The sequence below is a fragment of the Jaculus jaculus genome, chromosome 15 (genome assembly GCF_020740685.1).
Source record: "Jaculus jaculus isolate mJacJac1 chromosome 15, mJacJac1.mat.Y.cur, whole genome shotgun sequence".
Lineage (NCBI taxonomy): Eukaryota > Metazoa > Chordata > Mammalia > Rodentia > Dipodidae > Jaculus > Jaculus jaculus.
In genome coordinates, this window is record NC_059116.1 from 2,802,301 (window position 1) to 2,825,095 (window position 22,795).

The window sequence follows — 22,795 nt, forward strand, 5'->3', positions numbered from 1 at the left end:
ATGACAGTAGCAGTGACCAGGACTTCTGGGTGTAGGAGACGGTCCATGTCATGACAGTAATGGTGACCAAGACTTCTGGGTGTAGGAGAGGGCCCATGTCATGACAGTAGCGGTGACCGGGACTTCTGGGTGTAGGAGAGGGCCCATGTCATGACAGTAGCGGTGACCAGGACTTCTGGGTGTAGGAGAGGGCCCATGTCATGACAGTAATGGTGACCAGGACTTCTGGGTGTAGGAGAGAGCTCATGTTATGACAGTAATGGTGACAAGGACTTCTGGGTGTAGGAGAGGGCCCATGTCATGACAGTAGCGGTGACCAGGATTTCTGGGTGTAGGAGAGAGCCCATGTCATGACAGTAGCGGTGACCAGGACTTCTGGGTGTTGGAGAGAGCCCATGTCATTACAGTAGCGGTGACCAGGACTTCTGGGTGTAGGAGAGGGCCCATGTCATGACAGTAGCGGTGACCAGGACTTCTGGGTGTAGGAGAGGGCCCATGTCATGACAGTAGCGGTGACCAGGACTTCTGGGTGTAGGAGAGGGCCCATGTCATGACAGTAGCGGTGACCAGGACTTCTGGGTGTAGGAGAGGGCCCATGTATGACAGTAATGGTGACCAGGACTTCTGGGTGTAGGAGAGGGCCCATGTCATGACAGTAATGGTGACCAGGACTTCTGGGTGTAGGAGAGAGCCCATGTCATGACAGTAATGGTGACCAGGACTTCTGGGTGTAGGAGAGGGCCCATGTCATGACAGTAATCGTGACCAGGACTTCTGGGTGTAGGAGAGGGCCCATGTCATGACAGTAATGGTGACCAGGACTTCTGCGTGTTGTAGAGGGCCCATGTCATGACAGTAGCGGTGACCAGGACTTCTGGGTGTAGGAGAGGGTCCATGTCATGACAGTAATGGTGACCAGGATTTCTGGGTGTAGAGAGGGCCCATGTCATGACAATAGCTGTGACCAGGACTTCTGGGTGTAGGAGAGAGCTCATGTTATGACAGTAATGGTGACAAGGACTTCTGGGTGTAGGAGAGGGCCGATGTCAAGACAGTAGCGGTGTCCAGGATTTCTGGGTGTAGGAGAGAGCCCATGTCATGACAGTAGCGGTGACCAGGAGTTCTGGGTGTAGGAGAGAGCCCATGTCATGACAGTAGCGGTGACCAGGACTTCTGGGTGTAGGAGAGAGCCCATGTCATGACAGTGGTGGTGACCAGGACTTCTGCGTGTAGGAGAGGGCCCATGTCATGACAGTAATGGTGGCCAGGACTTCTGAGTGTAGGAAGGGCCCATGTCATGACAGTAATGGTGACCAGGACTTCTGGGTGTAGGAGAGAGCCCATGTCATGACAGTAGTGGTGACCAGGACTTCTGGGTATAGGAGAGGGCCCATGTCATGACAGTAGCGGTGACCAGGACATCTGGGTGTAGGAGAGGGCCCATGTCATGACAGTAGCGGTGACCAGGACTTCTGGGTGTAGGAGAGGGCCCATGTCATGACAGTAGCGGTGACCAGGACTTCTGGGTGTAGGAGAGAGCCCATGTCATGACAGTAGTGGTGACCAGGACTTCTGGGTGTAGGAGAGGGCCCCTGTCATGACAGTAGCGGTGACCAGGATATCTGGGTGTAGGAGAGGGCCCATGTCATGACAGTAGCGGTGACCAGGACTTCTGGGTGTAGGAGAGGGCCCATGTCATGACAGTAATGGTGACCAGGACTTCTGGGTTTAGGAGAGAGCCCATGTCATGACAGTAGTGGTGACCAGGACATCTGGGTGTAGGAGAGGGCCCAAATATGACATCAAAGGTGACCAGGACTTCTTGGTGTAGTAGAGGGCACATGTCATGACAGTAGCGGTGACCAGGACTTCTGGGTGTAGGAGAGGGCCCATGTCATGACAGTAATGGTGACCAGGACTTCTGGGTGTAGGAGAGGGCCCATGTCATGACAGTAGTGGTGACCAGGACTTCTGGGTGTAGGAGAGGGCCCATGTCATGAGAGTAACGGTGACCAGGACTTCTGGGTGTAGGAGAGGGCCCATGTCATGAGAGTAACGGTGACCAGGACTTCTGGGTGTAGGAGAGTGCTCATGTCATGACAGTAACGGTGACCAGGACTTCTGCGTGTAGGACAGAGCCCATGTCATGACAGTAATGGTGACCAGGACTTCTGGGTGTAGGAGAGAGCCCATGACATGACAGTAGTGGTGACCAGGCCTTCTGGGTGTAGGAGAGGGCCCATGTCATGAGAGTAACGGTGACCAGGACTTCTGGGTGTAGGAGAGTGCTCATGTCATGACAGTAACGGTGACCAGGACTTCTGGGTGTAGGAGAGGGCCCATGTCATGACAGTAGCTGTGACCAGGACTTCTGGGTATAGGATAGGGCCCATGTCATGACAGTAATGGTGACCAGGACTTCTGGGTGTAGGAGAGAGCCCATGTCATGACAGTAATGGTGACCAGGACTTCTGGGTGTAGGAGAGGGCCCATGTCATGACAGTAGTGGTGACCAGGACTTCTGGGTGTAGGGAGGGCCCATGTATGACAGTAATGGTGACCAGGACTTCTTGGTGTAGTAGAGGGCCCATGTCATCACAGTAGCGGTGACCAGGACTTCTGGGTGTAGGTGATTGCCCATGTCATGACAGTAATGGTGACCAGGAATTCTGGGTGTAGGAGAGGGCCCATGTCATGACAGTAATGGTGACCAGGACTTCTGGGTTTAGGAGAGGGCCCATGTCATGACAGTAGTGGTGACCAGGTCTTCTGGGTGTAGGAGAGGGCCCATGTCAGACAGTAGTGGTGACCAGGACTTCTGGGTCTAGGAGAGAGCCCATGTCATGACAGTAATGGTGACCAGGAGTTCTGGGTGTAGGAGAGGGCCCATGTCATGACAGTAATGGTGACCAGGATTTCTGGGTGTAGAGAGGGCCCATGTCATGACAATAGCTGTGACCAGGACTTCTGGGTGTAGGAGAGAGCTCATGTTATGACAGTAATGGTGACAAGGACTTCTGGGTGTAGGAGAGGGCCGATGTCAAGACAGTAGCGGTGTCCAGGATTTCTGGGTGTAGGAGAGAGCCCATGTCATGACAGTAGCGGTGACCAGGAGTTCTGGGTGTAGGAGAGAGCCCATGTCATGACAGTAGCGGTGACCAGGACTTCTGGGTGTAGGAGAGAGCCCATGTCATGACAGTGGTGGTGACCAGGACTTCTGGGTGTAGGAGAGGGCCCATGTCATGACAGTAATGGTGGCCAGGACTTCTGAGTGTAGGAAGGGCCCATGTCATGACAGTAATGGTGACCAGGACTTCTGGGTGTAGGAGAGAGCCCATGTCATGACAGTAGTGGTGACCAGGACTTCTGGGTATAGGAGAGGGCCCATGTCATGACAGTAGCGGTGACCAGGACATCTGGGTGTAGGAGAGGGCCCATGTCATGACAGTAGCGGTGACCAGGATTTATAGGTGTAGGAGAGAGCCCATGTCATGACAGTAATGGTGACCAGGACTTCTGGGTGTAGGAGAGAGCCCATGTCATGACAGTAGTGGTGACCAGAACTTCTGGGTGTAGGAGGGGGCCCATGTCATGATAGTAATGGTTACCAGGACTTCTGGGTGTAGGAGAGGGCCCATGTCATGACAGTAATGGTGACCAGGACTTCTGAGTGTAGGAAGGGCTCATGTCATGACAGTAATGGTGACCAGGACTTCTGGGTGTAGGAGAGGGCCCATGTCATGACAGTAGCGGTGACCAGGACTTCTGGGTGTAGGAGAGAGCCCATGTCATGACAGTAGTGGTGACCAGGACTTCTGGGTGTAGGAGAGGGCCCCTGTCATGACAGTAGCGGTGACCAGGACATCTGGGTGTAGGAGAGGGCCCATGTCATGACAGTAGCGGTGACCAGGACTTCTGGGTGTAGGAGAGGGCCCATGTCATGACAGTAATGGTGACCAGGACTTCTGGGTTTAGGAGAGAGCCCATGTCATGACAGTAGTGGTGACCAGGACATCTGGGTGTAGGAGAGGGCCCAAATATGACATCAAAGGTGACCAGGACTTCTTGGTGTAGTAGAGGGCACATGTCATGACAGTAGTGGTGACCAGGACTTCTGGGTGTAGGAGAGGGCCCATGTCATGACAGTAATGGTGACCAGGACTTCTGGGTGTAGGAGAGGGCCCATGTCATGAGAGTAACGGTGACCAGGACTTCTGGGTGTAGGAGAGGGCCCATGTCATGAGAGTAACGGTGACCAGGACTTCTGGGTGTAGGAGAGTGCTCATGTCATGACAGTAACGGTGACCAGGACTTCTGCGTGTAGGACAGAGCCAATGTCATGACAGTAATGGTGACCAGGACTTCTGGGTGTAGGAGAGAGCCCATGTCATGACAGTAGTGGTGACCAGGCCTTCTGGGTGTAGGAGAGGGCCCATGTCATGAGAGTAACGGTGACCAGGACTTCTGGGTGTAGGAGAGTGCTCATGTCATGACAGTAACGGTGACCAGGACTTCTGGGTGTAGGAGAGGGCCCATGTCATGACAGTAGCGGTGACCAGGACTTCTGGGTATAGGATAGGGCCCATGTCATGACAGTAATGGTGACCAGGACTTCTGGGTGTAGGAGAGAGCCCATGTCATGACAGTAATGGTGACCAGGACTTCTGGGTGTAGGAGAGGGCCCATGTCATGACAGTAGTGGTGACCAGGACTTCTGGGTGTAGGGAGGGCCCATGTATGACAGTAATGGTGACCAGGACTTCTTGGTGTAGTAGAGGGCCCATGTCATCACAGTAGCGGTGACCAGGACTTCTGGGTGTAGGTGATTGCCCATGTCATAACAGTAATGGTGACCAGGAATTCTGGGTGTAGGAGAGGGCCCATGTCATGACAGTAATGGTGACCAGGACTTCTGGGTTTAGGAGAGGGCCCATGTCATGACAGTAGTGGTGACCAGGTCTTCTGGGTGTAGGAGAGGGCCCATGTCAGACAGTAGTGGTGACCAGGACTTCTGGGTCTAGGAGAGAGCCCATATCATGACAGTAATGGTGACCAGGAGTTCTGGGTGTAGGAGAGGGCCCATGTCATGACAGTAATGGTGACCAGGACTTCTGGGTGTAGGAGAGGGCCCATGTCATGACAGTAATGGTGACCAGGACTTCTGCGTGCAGTAGAGGGCCCATGTCATGACAGTAGCGGTGACCAGGACTTCTGGGTGTAGGAGAGGGTCCATGTCATGACAGTAATGGTGACCAGGATTTCTGGGTGTAGAGAGGGCCCATGTCATGACAATAGCTGTGACCAGGACTTCTGGGTGTAGGAGAGAGCTCATGTTATGACAGTAATGGTGACAAGGACTTCTGGGTGTAGGAGAGGGCCGATGTCAAGACAGTAGCGGTGTCCAGGATTTCTGGGTGTAGGAGAGAGCCCATGTCATGACAGTAGCGGTGACCAGGAGTTCTGGGTGTAGGAGAGAGCCCATGTCATGACAGTAGCGGTGACCAGGACTTCTGGGTGTAGGAGAGAGCCCATGTCATGACAGTGGTGGTGACCAGGACTTCTGGGTGTAGGAGAGAGCCCATGTCATGACAGTAGTGGTGACCAGGACTTCTGGGTGTAGGAGAGAGCCCATGTATGACAGTAATGGTGACCAGGACTTCTGAGTGTAGGAATGGCCCATGTCATGACAGTAATGGTGACCAGGACTTCTGGGTGTAGTAGAGGGCCCATGTCATGACAGTAATGGTGACCAGCACTTCTGGGTGTAGGAGAGAGCCCATGTCATGACAGTAGTGGTGACCAGGACTTCTGGGTGTAGGAGAGAGCTCATTTCATGACAGTAATGGTGACCAGGACTTCTGGATTTAGGAGAGGGCCCATGTCATGACAGTAATCGTGACCAGCACTTCTGGGTGTAGGAGAGAGCCCATGTCATGACAGTAGTGGTGACCAGGACTTCTGGGTGTAGGAGAGAGCCCATGTCATGACAGTAATGGTGACCAGGAATTCTGGGTGTATGAGAGGGCCCATGTCATGACAGTAATGGTGACCAGGAATTCTGGGTGTAGGAGAGAGCCCATGTCATGACAGTAGCGGTGACCAGGACTTCTGGGTGTAGGACAGAGCTCATTTCATGACAGTAATGGTGACCAGGACTTCTGGATTTAGGAGAGGGCCCATGTCATGACAGTAATGGTGACCAGCACTTCTGGGTGTAGGAGAGAGCCCATGTCATGACAGTAGTGGTGACCAGGACTTCTGGGTGTAGGAGACGGTCCATGTCATGACAGTAATGGTGACCAAGACTTCTGGGTGTAGGAGAGGGCCCATGTCATGACAGTAATGGTGACCAGGACTTCTGGGTTTAGGAGAGGGCCCATGTCATGACAGTAGTGGTGACCAGGTCTTCTGGGTGTAGGAGAGGGCCCATGTCAGACAGTAGTGGTGACCAGGACTTCTGGGTCTAGGAGAGAGCCCATGTCATGACAGTAATGGTGACCAGGACTTCTGGGTGTAGGAGAGGGCCCATGTCATGACAGTAATGGTGACCAGGACTTCTGGGTGTAGGAGAGGGCCCATGTCATGACAGTAATGGTGACCAGGACTTCTGCGTGCAGTAGAGGGCCCATGTCATGACAGTAGCGGTGACCAGGACTTCTGGGTGTAGGAGAGAGTCCATGTCATGACAGTAATGGTGACCAGGATTTCTGGGTGTAGAGAGGGCCCATGTCATGACAATAGCTGTGACCAGGACTTCTGGGTGTAGGAGAGAGCTCATGTTATGACAGTAATGGTGACAAGGACTTCTGGGTGTAGGAGAGGGCCCATGTCAAGACAGTAGCGGTGACCAGGATTTCTGGGTGTAGGAGAGAGCCCATGTCATGACAGTAGCGGTGACCAGGAGTTCTGGTTGTAGGAGAGAGCCCATGTCATGACAGTAGCTGTGACCAGGACTTCTGGGTGTAGGAGAGAGCCCATGTCATGACAGTGGTGGTGACCAGGACTTCTGGGTGTAGGAGAGAGCCCATGTCATGACAGTAGTGGTGACCAGGACTTCTGGGTGTAGGAGAGAGCCCATGTCATGACAGTAATGGTGACCAGGACTTCTGAGTGTAGGAATGGCCCATGTCATGACAGTAATGGTGACCAGGACTTTTGGGTGTAGTAGAGGGCCCATGTCATGACAGTAATGGTGACCAGGACTTCTGGGTGTAGGAGAGAGCCCATGTCATGACAGTAGTGGTGACCAGGACTTCTGGGTGTAGGAGAGAGCTCATTTCATGACAGTAATATTGACCAGGACTTCTGCGTGTAGGAGAGGGCCCATGTCATGACAGTAATGGTGACCAGGACTTCTGGGTGTAGGAGAGAGCCCATGTCATGACAGTAGTGGTGACCAGGACTTCTGGGTGTAGGAGAGAGCCCATGTCATGACAGTAATGGTGACCAGGAATTCTGGGTGTATGAGAGGGCCCATGTCATGACAGTAATGGTGACCAGGAATTCTGGGTGTAGGAGAGAGCCCATGTCATGACAGTAGTGGTGACCAGGACTTCTGGGTGTAGGAGAGAGCTCATTTCATGACAGTAATGGTGACCAGGAATTCTGGGTGTATGAGAGGGCCCATGTCATGACAGTAATGGTGACCAGCACTTCTGGGTGTAGGAGAGAGCCCATGTCATGACAGTAGTGGTGACCAGGACTTCTGGGTGTAGGAGAGGGCCCATGTCATGACAGTAGCAGTGACCAGGACTTCTGGGTGTAGTAGAGGGCCCATGTCATGACAGTAGCAGTGACCAGGACTTCTGGGTGTAGGAGACGGTCCATGTCATGACAGTAATGGTGACCAAGACTTCTGGGTGTAGGAGAGGGCCCATGTCATGACAGTAGCGGTGACCGGGACTTCTGGGTGTAGGAGAGGGCCCATGTCATGACAGTAGCGGTGACCAGGACTTCTGGGTGTAGGAGAGGGCCCATGTCATGACAGTAATGGTGACCAGGACTTCTGGGTGTAGGAGAGAGCTCATGTTATGACAGTAATGGTGACAAGGACTTCTGGGTGTAGGAGAGGGCCCATGTCATGACTGTAGCGGTGGCCAGGATTTCTGGGTGTAGGAGAGAGCCCATGTCATGACAGTAGCGGTGACCAGGACTTCTGGGTGTTGGAGAGAGCCCATGTCATTACAGTAGCGGTGACCAGGACTTCTGGGTGTAGGAGAGGGCCCATGTCATGACAGTAGCGGTGACCAGGACTTCTGGGTGTAGGAGAGGGCCCATGTCATGACAGTAGCGGTGACCAGGACTTCTGGGTGTAGGAGAGGGCCCATGTCATGACAGTAGCGGTGACCAGGACTTCTGGGTGTAGGAGAGGGCCCATGTATGACAGTAATGGTGACCAGGACTTCTGGGTGTAGGAGAGGGCCCATGTCATGACAGTAATGGTGACCAGGACTTCTGGGTGTAGGAGAGAGCCCATGTCATGACAGTAATGGTGACCAGGACTTCTGGGTGTAGGAGAGGGCCCATGTCATGACAGTAATCGTGACCAGGACTTCTGGGTGTAGGAGAGGGCCCATGTCATGACAGTAATGGTGACCAGGACTTCTGCGTGTTGTAGAGGGCCCATGTCATGACAGTAGCGGTGACCAGGACTTCTGGGTGTAGGAGAGGGTCCATGTCATGACAGTAATGGTGACCAGGATTTCTGGGTGTAGAGAGGGCCCATGTCATGACAATAGCTGTGACCAGGACTTCTGGGTGTAGGAGAGAGCTCATGTTATGACAGTAATGGTGACAAGGACTTCTGGGTGTAGGATAGGGCCGATGTCAAGACAGTAGCGGTGACCAGGATTTCTGGGTGTAGGAGAGAGCCCATGTCATGACAGTAGCGGTGACCAGGAGTTCTGGGTGTAGGAGAGAGCCCATGTCATGACAGTAGCGGTGACCAGGACTTCTGGGTGTAGGAGAGAGCCCATGTCATGACAGTGGTGGTGACCAGGACTTCTGCGTGTAGGAGAGGGCCCATGTCATGACAGTAATGGTGGCCAGGACTTCTGAGTGTAGGAAGGGCCCATGTCATGACAGTAATGGTGACCAGGACTTCTGGGTGTAGGAGAGAGCCCATGTCATGACAGTAGTGGTGACCAGGACTTCTGGGTATAGGAGAGGGCCCATGTCATGACAGTAGCGGTGACCAGGACATCTGGGTGTAGGAGAGGGCCCATGTCATGACAGTAGCGGTGACCAGGACTTCTGGGTGTAGGAGAGGGCCCATGTCATGACAGTAGCGGTGACCAGGACTTCTGGGTGTAGGAGAGAGCCCATGTCATGACAGTAGTGGTGACCAGGACTTCTGGGTGTAGGAGAGGGCCCCTGTCATGACAGTAGCGGTGACCAGGACATCTGGGTGTAGGAGAGGGCCCATGTCATGACAGTAGCGGTGACCAGGACTTCTGGGTGTAGGAGAGGGCCCATGTCATGACAGTAATGGTGACCAGGACTTCTGGGTGTAGGAGAGAGCCCATGTCATGACAGTAGTGGTGACCAGGACATCTGGGTGTAGGAGAGGGCCCAAATATGACATCAAAGGTGACCAGGACTTCTTGGTGTAGTAGAGGGCACATGTCATGACAGTAGCGGTGACCAGGACTTCTGGGTGTAGGAGAGGGCCCATGTCATGACAGTAATGGTGACCAGGACTTCTGGGTGTAGGAGAGGGCCCATGTCATGACAGTAGTGGTGACCAGGACTTCTGGGTGTAGGAGAGGGCCCATGTCATGAGAGTAACGGTGACCAGGACTTCTGGGTGTAGGAGAGGGCCCATGTCATGAGAGTAACGGTGACCAGGACTTCTGGGTGTAGGAGAGTGCTCATGTCATGACAGTAACGGTGACCAGGACTTCTGCGTGTAGGACAGAGCCCATGTCATGACAGTAATGGTGACCAGGACTTCTGGGTGTAGGAGAGAGCCCATGACATGACAGTAGTGGTGACCAGGCCTTCTGGGTGTAGGAGAGGGCCCATGTCATGAGAGTAACGGTGACCAGGACTTCTGGGTGTAGGAGAGTGCTCATGTCATGACAGTAACGGTGACCAGGACTTCTGGGTGTAGGAGAGGGCCCATGTCATGACAGTAGCTGTGACCAGGACTTCTGGGTATAGGATAGGGCCCATGTCATGACAGTAATGGTGACCAGGACTTCTGGGTGTAGGAGAGAGCCCATGTCATGACAGTAATGGTGACCAGGACTTCTGGGTGTAGGAGAGGGCCCATGTCATGACAGTAGTGGTGACCAGGACTTCTGGGTGTAGGGAGGGCCCATGTATGACAGTAATGGTGACCAGGACTTCTTGGTGTAGTAGAGGGCCCATGTCATCACAGTAGCGGTGACCAGGACTTCTGGGTGTAGGTGATTGCCCATGTCATGACAGTAATGGTGACCAGGAATTCTGGGTGTAGGAGAGAGCCCATGTCATGACAGTAATGGTGACCAGAACTTCTGGGTGTAGGAGAGGGCCCATGTCATGACAGTAGCGGTGACCAGGACTTCTGGGTGTAGGAGAGGGCCCATGTCAGACAGTAGTGGTGACCAGGACTTCTGGGTCTAGGAGAGAGCCCATGTCATGACAGTAATGGTGACCAGGAGTTCTGGGTGTAGGAGAGGGCCCATGTCATGACAGTAATGGTGACCAGGATTTCTGGGTGTAGAGAGGGCCCATGTCATGACAATAGCTGTGACCAGGACTTCTGGGTGTAGGAGAGAGCTCATGTTATGACAGTAATGGTGACAAGGACTTCTGGGTGTAGGATAGGGCCGATGTCAAGACAGTAGCGGTGACCAGGATTTCTGGGTGTAGGAGAGAGCCCATGTCATGACAGTAGCGGTGACCAGGAGTTCTGGGTGTAGGAGAGAGCCCATGTCATGACAGTAGCGGTGAACAGGACTTCTGGGTGTAGGAGAGAGCCCATGTCATGACAGTGGTGGTGACCAGGACTTCTGGGTGTAGGAGAGGGCCCATGTCATGACAGTAATGGTGGCCAGGACTTCGGAGTGTAGGAAGGGCCCATGTCATGACAGCAATGGTGACCAGGACTTCTGGGTGTAGGAGAGAGCCCATGTCATGACAGTAGTGGTGACCAGGACTTCTGGGTATAGGAGAGGGCCCATGTCATGACAGTAGCGGTGACCAGGACATCTGGGTGTAGGAGAGGGCCCATGTCATGACAGTAGCGGTGACCAGGATTTATAGGTGTAGGAGAGAGCCCATGTCATGACAGTAATGGTGACCAGGACTTCTGGGTGTAGGAGAGAGCCCATGTCATGACAGTAGTGGTGACCAGAACTTCTGGGTGTAGGAGGGGGCCCATGTCATGATAGTAATGGTTACCAGGACTTCTGGGTGTAGGAGAGGGCCCATGTCATGACAGTAATGGTGACCAGGACTTCTGAGTGTAGGAAGGGCTCATGTCATGACAGTAATGGTGACCAGGACTTCTGGGTGTAGGAGAGGGCCCATGTCATGACAGTAGCGGTGACCAGGACTTCTGGGTGTAGGAGAGAGCCCATGTCATGACAGTAGTGGTGACCAGGACTTCTGGGTGTAGGAGAGGGCCCCTGTCATGACAGTAGCGGTGACCAGGACATCTGGGTGTAGGAGAGGGCCCATGTCATGACAGTAGCGGTGACCACGACTTCTGGGTGTAGGAGAGGGCCCATGTCATGACAGTAATGGTGACCAGGACTTCTGGGTTTAGGAGAGAGCCCATGTCATGACAGTAGTGGTGACCAGGACATCTGGGTGTAGGAGAGGGCCCAAATATGACATCAAAGGTGACCAGGACTTCTTGGTGTAGTAGAGGGCACATGTCATGACAGTAGTGGTGACCAGGACTTCTGGGTGTAGGAGAGGGCCCATGTCATGACAGTAATGGTGACCAGGACTTCTGGGTGTAGGAGAGGGCCCATGTCATGAGAGTAACGGTGACCAGGACTTCTGGGTGTAGGAGAGGGCCCATGTCATGAGAGTAACGGTGACCAGGACTTCTGGGTGTAGGAGAGTGCTCATGTCATGACAGTAACGGTGACCAGGACTTCTGCGTGTAGGACAGAGCCAATGTCATGACAGTAATGGTGACCAGGACTTCTGGGTGTAGGAGAGAGCCCATGTCATGACAGTAGTGGTGACCAGGCCTTCTGGGTGTAGGAGAGGGCCCATGTCATGAGAGTAACGGTGACCAGGACTTCTGGGTGTAGGAGAGTGCTCATGTCATGACAGTAACGGTGACCAGGACTTCTGGGTGTAGGAGAGGGCCCATGTCATGACAGTAGCGGTGACCAGGACTTCTGGGTATAGGATAGGGCCCATGTCATGACAGTAATGGTGACCAGGACTTCTGGGTGTAGGAGAGAGCCCATGTCATGACAGTAATGGTGACCAGGACTTCTGGGTGTAGGAGAGGGCCCATGTCATGACAGTAGTGGTGACCAGGACTTCTGGGTGTAGGGAGGGCCCATGTATGACAGTAATGGTGACCAGGACTTCTTGGTGTAGTAGAGGGCCCATGTCATCACAGTAGCGGTGACCAGGACTTCTGGGTGTAGGTGATTGCCCATGTCATGACAGTAATGGTGACCAGGAATTCTGGGTGTAGGAGAGGGCCCATGTCATGACAGTAATGGTGACCAGGACTTCTGGGTTTAGGAGAGGGCCCATGTCATGACAGTAGTGGTGACCAGGTCTTCTGGGTGTAGGAGAGGGCCCATGTCAGACAGTAGTGGTGACCAGGACTTCTGGGTCTAGGAGAGAGCCCATATCATGACAGTAATGGTGACCAGGAGTTCTGGGTGTAGGAGAGGGCCCATGTCATGACAGTAATGGTGACCAGGACTTCTGGGTGTAGGAGAGGGCCCATGTCATGACAGTAATGGTGACCAGGACTTCTGCGTGCAGTAGAGGGCCCATGTCATGACAGTAGCGGTGACCAGGACTTCTGGGTGTAGGAGAGGGTCCATGTCATGACAGTAATGGTGACCAGGATTTCTGGGTGTAGAGAGGGCCCATGTCATGACAATAGCTGTGACCAGGACTTCTGGGTGTAGGAGAGAGCTCATGTTATGACAGTAATGGTGACAAGGACTTCTGGGTGTAGGAGAGGGCCCATGTCAAGACAGTAGCGGTGACCAGGATTTCTGGGTGTAGGAGAGAGCCCATGTCATGACAGTAGCGGTGACCAGGAGTTCTGGGTGTAGGAGAGAGCCCATGTCATGACAGTAGCGGTGACCAGGACTTCTGGGTGTAGGAGAGAGCCCATGTCATGACAGTGGTGGTGACCAGGACTTCTGGGTGTAGGAGAGAGCCCATGTCATGACAGTAGTGGTGACCAGGACTTCTGGGTGTAGGAGAGAGCCCATGTATGACAGTAATGGTGACCAGGACTTCTGAGTGTAGGAATGGCCCATGTCATGACAGTAATGGTGACCAGGACTTCTGGGTGTAGTAGAGGGCCCATGTCATGACAGTAATGGTGACCAGCACTTCTGGGTGTAGGAGAGAGCCCATGTCATGACAGTAGTGGTGACCAGGACTTCTGGGTGTAGGAGAGAGCTCATTTCATGACAGTAATGGTGACCAGGACTTCTGGATTTAGGAGAGGGCCCATGTCATGACAGTAATCGTGACCAGCACTTCTGGGTGTAGGAGAGAGCCCATGTCATGACAGTAGTGGTGACCAGGACTTCTGGGTGTAGGAGAGAGCCCATGTCATGACAGTAATGGTGACCAGGAATTCTGGGTGTAGGAGAGGGCCCATGTCATGACAGTAATGGTGACCAGGAATTCTGGGTGTAGGAGAGAGCCCATGTCATGACAGTAGCGGTGACCAGGACTTCTGGGTGTAGGACAGAGCTCATTTCATGACAGTAATGGTGACCAGGACTTCTGGATTTAGGAGAGGGCCCATGTCATGACAGTAATGGTGACCAGCACTTCTGGGTGTAGGAGAGAGCCCATGTCATGACAGTAGTGGTGACCAGGACTTCTGGGTGTAGGAGACGGTCCATGTCATGACAGTAATGGTGACCAAGACTTCTGGGTGTAGGAGAGGGCCCATGTCATGACAGTAATGGTGACCAGGACTTCTGGGTTTAGGAGAGGGCCCATGTCATGACAGTAGTGGTGACCAGGTCTTCTGGGTGTAGGAGAGGGCCCATGTCAGACAGTAGTGGTGACCAGGACTTCTGGGTCTAGGAGAGAGCCCATGTCATGACAGTAATGGTGACCAGGACTTCTGGGTGTAGGAGAGGGCCCATGTCATGACAGTAATGGTGACCAGGACTTCTGGGTGTAGGAGAGGGCCCATGTCATGACAGTAATGGTGACCAGGACTTCTGCGTGCAGTAGAGGGCCCATGTCATGACAGTAGCGGTGACCAGGACTTCTGGGTGTAGGAGAGGGCCCATGTCATGACAGTAGCGGTGACCAGGACTTCTGGGTGTAGGAGAGGGCCCATGTCATGACAGTAGCGGTGACCAGGATTTCTGGGTTCAGGAGAGAGCCCATGTCATGACAGTAGCGGTGACCAGGACTTCTGGGTGTAGGAGAGAGCCCATGTCATGACAGTAGCGGTGACCAGGACTTCTGGGTGTAGGAGAGGGCCCATGTCATGACAGTAGCGGTGACCAGGACTTCTGGGTGTAGGAGAGGGCCCATGTCATGACAGTAGCGGTGACCAGGACTTCTGGGTGTAGGAGAGGGCCCATGTCATGACAGTAGCGGTGGCCAGGACTTCTGGGTGTAGGAGAGGGCCCATGTCATGACAATAATGGTGACCAGGACCTCTGGGTGTAGGAGAGGGCCCATGTATGACAGTAATGGTGACCAGGACTTCTGGGTGTAGGAGAGGGCCCATGTCATGACAGTAATGGTGACCAGGACTTCTGGGTGTAGGAGAGAGCCCATGTCATGACAGTAATGGTGACCAGGACTTCTGGGTGTAGGAGAGGGCCCATGTCATGACAGTAATCGTGACCAGGACTTCTGGGTGTAGGAGAGGGCCCATGTCATGACAGTAATGGTGACCAGGACTTCTGCGTGTTGTAGAGGGCCCATGTCATGACAGTAGCGGTGACCAGGACTTCTGGGTGTAGGAGAGGGTCCATGTCATGACAGTAATGGTGACCAGGATTTCTGGGTGTAGAGAGGGCCCATGTCATGTCAATAGCTGTGACCAGGACTTCTGGGTGTAGGAGAGAGCTCATGTTATGACAGTAATGGTGACAAGGACTTCTGGGTGTAGGAGAGGGCCGATGTCAAGACAGTAGCGGTGACCAGGATTTCTGAGTGTAGGAGAGAGCCCATGTCATGACAGTAGCGGTGACCAGGAGTTCTGGGTGTAGGAGAGAGCCCATGTCATGACAGTAGCGGTGACCAGGTCTTCTGGGTGTAGGAGAGAGCCCATGTCATGACAGTGGTGGTGACCAGGACTTCTGGGTGTAGGAGAGGGCCCATGTCATGACAGTAATGGTGGCCAGGACTTCTGAGTGTAGGAAGGGCCCATGTCATGACAGTAATGGTGACCAGGACTTCTGGGTGTAGGAGAGGGCCCATGTCATGACAGTAATGGTGACCAGCACTTCTGGGTGTAGGAGAGAGCCCATGTCATGACAGTAGTGGTGACCAGGACTTCTGGGTGAGGGAGAGAGCTCATTTCATGACAGTAATGGTGACCAGGACTTCTGGATGTAGGAGAGGGCCCATGTCATGACAGTAATCGTGACCAGCACTTCTGGGTGTAGGAGAGAGCCCATGTCATGACAGTAGTGGTGACCAGGACTTCTGGGTGTAGGAGAGAGCCCATGTCATGACAGTAATGGTGACCAGGAATTCTGGGTGTATGAGAGGGCCCATGTCATGACAGTAATGGTGACCAGCACTTCTGGGTGTAGGAGAGAGCCCATGTCATGACAGTAGTGGTGACCCGGACTTCTGGGTGTAGGAGAGAGCTCCTTTCATGACAGTAATGGTGACCAGGAATTCTGGGTGTATGAGAGGGCCCATGTCATGACAGTAATGGTGACCAGCACTTCTGGGTGTAGGAGAGAGCCCATGTCATGACAGTAGTGGTGACCAGGACCTCTGGGTGTAGGAGAGGGCCCATGTCATGACAGTAATGGTGACCAGGACTTCTGGATGTAGGAGAGGGCCCATGTCAGGACAGTAATGGTGACCCGCACTTCTGGGTGTAGGAGAGAGCCCATGTCATGAAAGTAGTGGTGACCAGGACTTCTGGGTGTAGGAGAGGGCCCATGTCATGACAGTAGCAGTGACCAGGACTTCTGGGTGTAGTAGAGGGCCCATGTCATGACAGTAGCAGTGACCAGGACTTCTGGGTGTAGGAGACCGTCCATGTCATGACAGTAATGGTGACCAAGACTTCTGGGTGTAGGAGAGGGCCCATGTCATGACAGTAGCGGTGACCGGGACTTCTGGGTGTAGGAGAGGGCCCATGTCATGACAGTAGCGGTGACCAGGACTTCTGGGTGTAGGAGAGGGCCCATGTCATGACAGTAATGGTGACCAGGACTTCTGGGTGTAGGAGAGAGCTCATGTTATGACAGTAATGGTGACAAGGACTTCTGGGTGTAGGAGAGGGCCCATGTAATGACAGTAGCGGTGACCAGGATTTCTGGGTGTAGGAGAGAGCCCATGTCATGACAGTAGCGGTGACCAGGATTTCTGGGTGTAGGAGAGAGCCCATGTCATGACAGTAGCGGTGACCGGGACTTCTGGGTGTAGGAGAAGGCCCATGTCATGACAGTAGTGGTGACCAGGACTTCTGGGTGTAGGAGAGGGCCCATGTCATGACAATAATGGTGACCAGGACCTCTGGGTGTAGGAGAGGGCCCATGTATGACAGTAATGGTGACCAGGACTTCTGGGTGTAGGAGAGGGCCCATGTCATGACAATAGCTGTGACCAGGACTTCTGGGTGTAGGAGAGAGCTCATGTTATGACAGTAATGGTGACAAGGACTTCTGGGTGTAGGAGAGGACCGATGTCAAGACAGTAGTGGTGACCAGGATTTCTGGGTGTAGGAGAGAGCCCATGTCATGACAGTAGCGGTGACCAGGAGTTCTGGGTGTAGGAGAGAGCCCATGTCATGACAGTAGCGGTGACCAGGACTTCTGGGTGTAGGAGAGAGCCCATGTCATGACAGTGGTGGTGACCAGGACTTCTGGGTGTAGGAGAGGGCCCATGTCATGACAGTAATGGTGGCCAGGACTTCTGAGTGTAGGAAGGGCCCATGTCATGACAGTAATGGTGACCAGGACTTCTGGGTGTAGGAGAGGGCCCATGTCATGACAGTAATGGTGACCAGCACTTCTGGGTGTAGGAGAGAGCCCATGTCATGACAGTAGTGGTGACCAGGACTTCTGGGTGTAGGAGAGAGCTCATTTCATGACAGTAATGGTGACCAGGACTTCTGGATGTAGGAGAGGGCCCATGTCATGACAGTAATGGTGACCAGCACTTCTGGGTGTAGGAGAGAGCCCATGTCATGACAGTAGTGGTGACCAGGACTTCTGGGTGTATGAGAGGGCCCATGTCATGACAGTAATGGTGACCAGCACTTCTGGGTGTAGGAGAGAGCCCATGTCATGACAGTAGCGGTGACCAGGACCTCTGGGTGTACGAGAGGGCCCATGTCATGACAGTAATGGTGACCAGGACTTCTGGATGTAGGAGAGGGCCCATGTCATGACAGTAATGGTGACCAGCACTTCTGGGTGTAGGAGAGAGCCCATGTCATGACAGTAGCAGTGACCAGGACTTCTGGATGTAGTAGAGGGCCCATGTCATGACAGTAGCAGTGACCAGGACTTCTGGGTGTAGGAGACCGTCCATGTCATGACAGTAATGGTGACCAAGACTTCTGGGTGTAGGAGAGGGCCCATGTCATGACAGTAGCGGTGACCGGGACTTCTGGGTGTAGGAGAGGGCCCATGTCATGACAGTAGCGGTGACCAGGACTTCTGGGTGTAGGAGAGGGCCCATGTCATGACAGTAATGGTGACCAGGACTTCTGGGTGTAGGAGAGAGCTCATGTTATGACAGTAATGGTGACAAGGACTTCTGGGTGTAGGAGAGGGCCCATGTCATGAAAGTAGCGGTGACCAGGATTTCTGGGTGTAGGAGAGAGCCCATGTCATGACAGTAGCGGTGACCAGGACTTCTGGGTGTAGGAGAGAGCCCATGTCATGACAGTAGCGGTGACCAGGACTTCTGGGTGTAGGAGAGAGCCCATGTCATGATAGTAGCGGTGACCAGGATTTCTGGGTGTAGGAGAGAGCCCATGTCATGACAGTAGCGGTGACCAGGACTTCTGGGTGTAGGAGAGGGCCCATGTCATGACAGTAGCGGTGACCAGGACTTCTGGGTGTAGGAGAGGGCCCATGTCATGACAGTAGCGGTGACCAGGACTTCTGGGTGTAGGAGAGGGCCCATGTCATGACAATAATGGTGACCAGGACCTCTGGGTGTAGGAGAGGGCCCATGTATGACAGTAATGGTGACCAGGACTTCTGGGTGTAGGAGAGGGCCCATGTCATGACAGTAATGGTGACCAGGACTTCTGGGTGTAGGAGAGAGCCCATGTCATGACAGTAATGGTGACCAGGACTTTTGGGTGTAGTAGAGGGCCCATGTCATGACAGTAATCGTGACCAGGACTTCTGGGTGTAGGAGAGGGCCCATGTCATGACAGTAATGGTGACCAGGACTTCTGCGTGTTGTAGAGGGCCCATGTCATGACAGTAGCGGTGACCAGGACTTCTGGGTGTAGGAGAGGGTCCATGTCATGACAGTAATGGTGACCAGGATTTCTGGGTGTAGAGAGGGCCCATGTCATGACAATAGCTGTGACCAGGACTTCTGGGTGTAGGAGAGAGCTCATGTTATGACAGTAATGGTGACAAGGACTTCTGGGTGTAGGAGAGGGCCGATGTCAAGACAGTAGCGGTGACCAGGATTTGTGGGTGTAGGAGAGAGCCCATGTCATGACAGTAGCAGTGACCAGGAGTTCTGGGTGTAGGAGAGAGCCCATGTCATGACAGTTGCGGTGACCAGGACTTCTGGGTGTAGGAGAGAGCCCATGTCATGACAGTGGTGGTGACCAGGACTTCTGGGTGTAGGAGAGGGCCCATGTCATGACAGTAATGGTGGCCAGGACTTCTGAGTGTAGGAAGGGCCCATGTCATGACAGTAATGGTGACCAGGACTTCTGGGTGTAGGAGAGGGCCCATGTCATGACAGTAATGGTGACCAGCACTTCTGGGTGTAGGAGAGAGCCCATGTCATGACAGTAGTGGTGACCAGGACTTCTGGGTGTAGGAGAGAGCTCATTTCATGACAGTAATGGTGACCAGGACTTCTGGATGTAGGAGAGGGCCCATGTCATGACAGTAATGGTGACCAGCACTTCTGGGTGTAGGAGAGAGCCCATGTCATGACAGTAGTGGTGACCAGGACTTCTGGGTGTATGAGAGGGCCCATGTCATGACAGTAATGGTGACCAGCACTTCTGGGTGTAGGAGAGAGCCCATGTCATGACAGTAGCGGTGACCAGGACCTCTGGGTGTACGAGAGGGCCCATGTCATGACAGTAATGGTGACCAGGACTTCTGGATGTAGGAGAGGGCCCATGTCATGACAGTAATGGTGACCAGCACTTCTGGGTGTAGGAGAGAGCCCATGTCATGACAGTAGCAGTGACCAGGACTTCTGGGTGTAGTAGAGGGCCCATGTCATGACAGTAGCAGTGACCAGGACTTCTGGGTGTAGGAGAGGGTCCATGTCATGACAGTAATGGTGACCAAGACTTCTGGGTGTAGGAGAGGGCCCATGTCATGACAGTAGCGGTGACCGGGACTTCTGGGTGTAGGAGAGGGCCCATGTCATGACAGTAGCGGTGACCAGGACTTCTGGGTGTAGGAGAGGGCCCATGTCATGACAGTAATGGTGACCAGGACTTCTGGGTGTAGGAGAGAGCTCATGTTATGACAGTAATGGTGACAAGGACTTCTGGGTGTAGGAGAGGGCCCATGTCATGACAGTAGCGTTGACCAGGATTTCTGGGTGTAGGAGAGAGCCCATGTCATGACAGTAGCGGTGACCAGGACTTCTGGGTGTAGGAGAGAGCCCATGTCATGACAGTAGTGGTGACCAGGACTTCTGGGTGTAGGAGAGAGCCCATGTCATGACAGTAGCGGTGACCAGGACTTCTGGGTGTAGGAGAGAGCCCATGTCATGACAGTAGTGGTGACCAGGACTTCTGGGTGTAGGAGAGAGCCCATGTCATGACAGTAGCGGTGACAAGGACTTCTGGGTGTAGGAGAGGTCCCATGTCATGACAGTAGCGTTGACCAGGATTTCTGGGTGTAGGAGAGAGCCCATGTCATGACAGTAGCGGTGACCAAGACTTCTGGGTGTAGGAGAGAGCCAATGTCATGACAGTAGTGGTGACCAGGATTTCTGGGTGTAGGAGAGAGCCCATGTCATGACAGTAGCGGTGACCAGGACTTCTGGGTGTAGGAGAGGGCCCATGTCATGACAGTAGCGGTGACCAGGACTTCTGGGTGTAGGAGAGGGCCCATGTCATGACAGTAGCGGTGACCAGGACTTCTGGGTGTAGGAGCGGGCCCATGTCATGACAATAATGGTGATCAGGACCTCTGGGTGTAGGAGAGTGCCCATGTATGACAGTAATGGTGACCAGGACTTCTGGGTGTAGGAGAGGGCCCATGTCATGACAGTAATGGTGACCAGGACTTCTGGGTGTAGGAGAGAGCTCATGTCATGACAGTAATGGTTACCAGGACTTCTGGGTGTAGGAGAGAGCTCATGTCATGACAGTAATGGTGACCAGGACTTCTGGGTGTCGGAGAGGGCCCATGTATGACAGTAATGGTGACCAGGACTTCTGGGTGTAGGCGAGAGCCCATGTCATGACAGTAATGGTGACCAGGACTTCTGGGTGTAGGAGAGGGCCCATGTCATGACAGTAGCGGTGACCAGGACTTCTGGGTGTAGGAGCGCATATGCTAATTTCTAACACTTTCTCCCCTCTTGTTTTTAAGCAGTTGTGGATCTAAGTGGGGTCAGTGATAATGCCCAGGGCTTTCTGGTCAAATTGAACAAGATCTTCCAACTAGCTCTCTAGTCTGAATTTGTACATCCCCCTAATGGATTGGCAATCCTTGTTTGCAAATAGGAACACCGAGGCAAGTACAATAGTGTGCTCCCCATGAGCCAGGCACGTGTAAGTGAGCCTAGCCCACAGCGTCCATCTTCAGTTCCAGGACTCTGCTCCTGGCTGACTCTGTTGGACCTCACCAAGCAGAGAAACTGCTCTTTCTCTGGCTGGAGATTCAGTGAGGAGGATGTAGAAGGGGCAGGGATGCTTGTTTCAATACGTACTCTCTTCTGTGCAAGGTGTGTGTGTAGAGGGGAGACAGACTCACAGACAGCCAGGTCATAACCAAGCCCCTTTGGCCAACTGCAGTGTTGGGAGCTCTTCCTGCATGCTTGGTACTCAGACCAGGAGGGTACACAGGGCAGGTTATTAACCTAAGGTGACAAGTGGTCAGAAACCATAGGCTTCTAAATAGTCATGGGTCTCCCTACATGAAGTTTTGGGCTAGTGAAGTCCTTTTACCCTGTGTGGTAGTTTGAATCAGATATCCCCCATAAACTAATGGTGGGAGGTGAACTCTTTTTGGAGATGGGTTACCAGGGGCAGGCTTTGGGGATATATTATATTACATTTATACTCCCCTTGCCTCTTGCATCTTCTACCTGCTGTGGCAAAGTGTGCTATCCAGCCTCTTCCATTCTTTCCCTACCATCATGGAGCTTCCCCTTGTCACTGTAAGCCAAAATGAAGCCCCTCCTCCCACCAGCTGCTTTGTGCCTGGTGTTTTGTCCCAGCAATGAGAAGGTAACCAGGACCCCATTGTTTGAGAGGCATAAACCATGACTGGCCACAGGCTGGGTCTGCTCTAGGATTTTGTTTAATTTTTTTTTTTTTGTATGTGTGTGGTGTGTATGGATGGCTGAGTGTGTGCCATGGTACTTTTGTGGGGGTCAGTGGACAACCTCACCTTCTGTCATGTTTGAGACAAGCTCTCCTTCCACGAACACCAGAGTTGCTGGCCTGTGAGCTTCAGGACTCTCCTGACTCTGCCTCTTATTGCCTTAGGCACGTTGGGATTATAAACACATGTGGCACTGCATGCAGCTTTTTAAAATATTTTGTTTTTATTTATTTATTTGACAGAGAAAGAGGGAGGGAGAAAGAGAAGGAAGGAGAGAGAGAAAAAAAATGGGCATGCTAGGGTCTCTAGCCACTGCAAACAAACTCCAGATGCATGTGCCCTCTTGTACATCTAGCTAACGTGGGTCCTGGGAAATCGAAGCTGGGTCCTTTGGCTTTGCAGGCAAACACTAAGCCATCCCTCAAGCCCAGCGTGCAGCTTTTTATAAAGGTTCTAAACTCCAGTGGTTGGGCTTGCACAGCAAGTTCCTTCAACCACTGAGCTATCTCCCCAGCCTCTCCTCTCCTTTTGTGAGCCAAGTTTCTGCTGGGAATAATAATAATAATAATAATAACTCTTAGCTAATAGTTTTTTGACAGTTGATTATAGAAATAAAGTAGAAAATACACACAATTGGTAAGTGTGATTTTTTAAAACATATATTTTTTGACAGAGAGAATATGGGCCCCTCCTCACTGCAAACA